The sequence below is a fragment of the Pyxicephalus adspersus genome, chromosome 4 (genome assembly GCF_032062135.1).
Source record: "Pyxicephalus adspersus chromosome 4, UCB_Pads_2.0, whole genome shotgun sequence".
Taxonomy (NCBI): domain Eukaryota; kingdom Metazoa; phylum Chordata; class Amphibia; order Anura; family Pyxicephalidae; genus Pyxicephalus; species Pyxicephalus adspersus.
This window is the reverse complement of record NC_092861.1, coordinates 134,958,430-134,963,101: the sequence shown is the minus strand read 5'-3', so window position 1 is coordinate 134,963,101 and position 4,672 is coordinate 134,958,430.

Genomic DNA, 4,672 nt, shown 5'->3' with positions numbered 1-4,672 from the left:
CCTGAACAGCCTCTTTAACAGACATCACATTAGATATATTTAACCTTCCTATAGAGGTGAAGGCCCGTTTATGTGAGAGCATAATTTCAAGTCTTTCATGTACACATTAAGAAACAATATACTCCCACTTTAGGTTCAAAGGGTTTTTTTTAAAAAGAATACGGTAAGATGCAATTGTGTGAGTAATAATGGAACAAAATCACAGTCAAAATAAATCTGGTTGCTGCTGAAGAGGACACTTTATGATGTTTCAGATAAATATGTCTGAGGTAAAGAAAAAAAATGAAGGACATTTATATTTCAAATGCATTTTCTTTTCAATAGGAATTGATCTTCGAATAGAAGAATAAAGATAGAAATTTCAGTGTATACATGAAAGAGTGCATTTCATGTTCACTTTTATTTTCTTGCTGGATTCAGTTAACTACTCCTGCTGTTTTCTTTGTAGATCCTCTCGTCATATTGGAATGGCGGCCCGACCCACTCACCTGAGTTGACGTGATTAAAAATCTTTTGAAAACTTGTTGGTAATTCAGTCCAGTAGAAGAACTATGGTGCGCCATAGAAAAATTGCACAAAAAGTATCTTGTGGATTGATATGGTATTTTTGTTATTTCATAATAAAACCGGCCTAAACCTTGAAAAAGAATTTTCAAAATGAGACTGTACCACCCAAGTAGAAGGGTTGTAGGGTATCACAATTGAAAAGTTCTTGTACCTCTACCTTTGTCCACACAAATCTACCTCAGATCTTGATTCAGTTTAGAACTTTATTGGGTAATTGTGTTCATAAAATGATTAGCGTTTTTTAACCTTTCACCAAAGTACCTTGGATTTATTTGTAAAGTATATTCTCCAAACTCTACATTAGTGGACTGTTTTCTAAAATAACTTTCAATACCTGTACAGGTTGTAGTTTTTATTTTTACGGTACTCAATGGTGGAATAGTGGACTCAAGGACTGGAAATTGGCTGGAATGGTCTCATGGGGCTAGAGATTAGCTGAATTCTTCTCAAGGGACTGTAGATTGGCTTGGAATTGTCTCAAGGGACTGGAGATTGGCTTGGAATTGTCTCAAGGGACTGGAGATTGGCTTGGAATTGTCTCAAGGGTCTGGGGATTGGCTTGTAATATTTTTGAGAGACTGGAGATTGGTTGGAATAGTCTCAAGGCACTAAAGATTGGCTGAAACAGTCTCAAGGGACTGGAGATTGGCTTGGAATAGTCTCAAAGGACTGAAGATTGGCTGGAAAAGTCTCAAGGGACTGGAGATTTACTTGGAATAGTCTCAAGGGACTGTGGATTGTCTGTAATTGTCTCAAGGTACTGGAGATTGGCTTGGAATAATCTCAGGGGGCTTGAGATTGGCTGGAAATGTCTCAAGGGACTGGAGATTGGCTAGAATTGCCTCAAGGGACTGGACATTGGCTAGAACGTTCTCAAGGGATTAGAGCTTTGCTGGGGTGTGGATAAGGTGCAGTGTCTAAGACACCAACCCCTGGCTTCACCAACCTACCCAGAGTACCCTGCAATGGTCTTTGTGGGGCAATGTCTAGGTTGCCGTCATCAAATACACCAGGGCTGTAGACCACTGACAATAGCATAACCATTCTTAGGTACAGGATGGCAAGGCAGTAATGTAGTCAGAAGAGGAGGGGGTAAAACAGGAGGCAATAAGGAATTGTCACGATGAAGCCAAGCTTAGAAATTGGAGATGTTAGGTGCAGCACAAATACATAGGGTCAGGAAGTTGTGTGGGCTGGCCAAGGTCTGGGCAGGCGACAATCAAGGATGGTCAGGATTAGGCTGTGATCAAAATACACACTGAGACCTGGAGATCGAAGATAGTGACAGCCTTCTTGATCAGGCAACATTCTGTTCCCTTATATAGAGAAAAACGTGAGTTTGCAGAAGATCATGATACAGCTAGGTACCGATTGCCACCACCAGAGATACAGTGCTACAGCCGAGGTTCCTTGGATTAATTTTCCACTTCTACCAGCAGACAGAGATCATCCCTGGAAGCCTCAAGGCCTTTAAAATAGGGATACTGTTTTAATGGTGCCAAACGATGCAGACTGGGAACCAGAAGGTTCAGGGACAGAGCTGCTGGATGGAGAGGGATTCAGGGGGTTCCTTATGAGTAAATAGATGGCCTAGTTCTGTGGGCATCTCTGTCATTTAGGGAACATCATTTCTTTCCATGCAGAGTATTCAAAAATCTTTCCAGAAAGCTTTATACTCTGCAATAATTTTCTAAATCTCAAAACACAATAAAGCCATTCAGAAAAAAATGGATATTAGAATTGTTGCAATGTGTTTTTTATGAGCAAAGCAGTTGCACAAATTCAGTGCTAGCATTATCTTCCAATTTACCAGAATTACACCTTTAATAATCATATACCCATTATGTATACTCCACTTGTTTTACATGTACAATACTTATGTTGGTCAGACCAATTTAATTATACCAACAATGACATTAGATTGGATCACTGGTTTACTGAAGATGTACTTCTGCAAGTGCTGTTGCAGGCAATTAACATTCATGTGTTGCTATTGGAAAGGTTGATTTGATGTAGTCTAATATTGTGAATGGAGGATTCAGACTGTTTGTTTTTATCACATCTTTTTTACATTTCATCATTCAGTGTTTCCCTGGTTACTGAAGTTCTAGAAGTATAGTTTGAATTTTGTAGCAAACAGTCCTCTGATCCTGGTACTAACAGTATGAAATATTTCTGAACTTTTATACAACGTACTTGTTTACATGTCTTCGGTTTTTGAGTAAAAATATGGTATTTCATTTTTTACTGTATTTTGTAGGTGAAGTTGTTACAGGAAAAAAACACCTATCAAAGATATGCAGAAGTAACTGGAATAAGATACCTTGAAGTGCAAGCTAAAAGGATATAAATATATCTGTCATCTGTCACCAGTATATTTACTAGAAAACACAGGAGTTTGCTAGAGATATATGTATGTTAGGGTACTTGAACGTCATTAAGTAGACATGGGCAAACATATAGATACATTAGTTTAATAGGGAGTGTCTTTCTCAAATCCACCACTAGCCAGCGCTATGTTTCTTTAATTCACTTTAACAATGTTTTCTTGCCTAATTGAGATTGACAGCTGGTAATGAACACAACAGTACCTAGTGGATGAAGAGTGAATGACACCTGCTATTACACCAGTGTACATTTGTCAATGCCTATTTATTACTTTTCAATTACAATAAAGAGAAACTAAACAGAAAAGTGCCAAAAAAAAAAAATACACTTACCTTCAATCCCACAGTGCAGTCCGATCCATCTGGGGGTGTCTTGCATCGGGTCCCACGTTGTCCCAACATCCGTCCCTGGGTCAGCGCTACGCACGCCGCCATCTTCTCCTCTTTTTTCTGGTTCCTCATCCTTCGTCACCCGACACAGTCGCGAGATCGGGTGACGTAGGATGGAAAAAAAAATTACCAATCTCACTACGCATGCGTAAGGTCAGCAAATTTTTCTCTGCGAGAAAGGCTGCTTCTGCACATGCCCAAGATGCTTGGGCAATGCTCAGAAGGTACACCCAAGAGCCTCCCGGGATCCTGGGAGGCTTTGGGTTCCCATTCATTCTCAATTTCCTAGAATTGAAAGGCGGTGTTGCACCCTTTTTTTTTTTTTTTTTTTAAAAAAAGGGTGTTGTCCTTAAAAAAATACAACAGAATTGTTACCTTAAATAAAAGGTTTGCTATGTGAAGTGAAATTTCGGAGTTTAGGTAAGCATTAAGGTACTTTAGCCCATTTCAGTTAACAAAAAATTATAAAACAAGTACAGAATAAATCAATATATACTATGCCTAAAAACTTTTTCTGAATCTTCCCCACCACCCTCTTCTCTTAACAGTTTTCACCTGCCAGTATATGCATAATTTTTAGTGGATGTTGTGCAACAAAAGCATTTTACATGTCTCTGCCATTTACAGTCTCTGCCTCCACTGCTAAATCGTCAGAGCACCTGCAAGTCAGTAAGCAGGGGGCATTAACTGAAACAAATTGGTTTAAGGAACAAGGTGGCTAACTTGCTGCATTTTTGGGAACTAGTAGTCGCCCTTAGGGATGACCGAGCAAATTTTTTAAATTCGGTCTCACGGCGAATAGGGCCGCTCTTGCTTACCAAACATGTGGGCAAGAACAGCCTTTGTAAATTCAGCTGGCGAGACTGAATTTTTGGGACCTGCAAGACCAATCAGGAGAGCTGAGCTATCAGCTCATCTCCTCTGATTGCTGTTGCAGTCCTGTACCATGTGTTCCAAGATAGAGTTTCTCTATGCAGGAACACAGTGTGAGTCTCGCTGGCTGCTCATGAATGAATGCAGTGTGGGAAAAATCCTCTTATTTTTCCCACAGCCACGGTCATTCATAATCGCAAGCCGCATGACTCGGGACTCTGAGAGGAGGAGTATCACGGCTGCATTTATGAATGGAGCCAGGAGAATCCTCCTCTCAGTGAGAGATCCCCGGTCACTACAGGTTAGAATGAGGGCTTGCTGGGGATCGCTCACTGACAGGAGGATTCCCACGGCTGTATTTAAGAGTGCAGCCCTGATAATCCTCCTATAGGGATTTCCGATGGTCGTCGAAATTTCGCGAACCCATCGTAACTTAGGGGAAATCCCTAGTCATC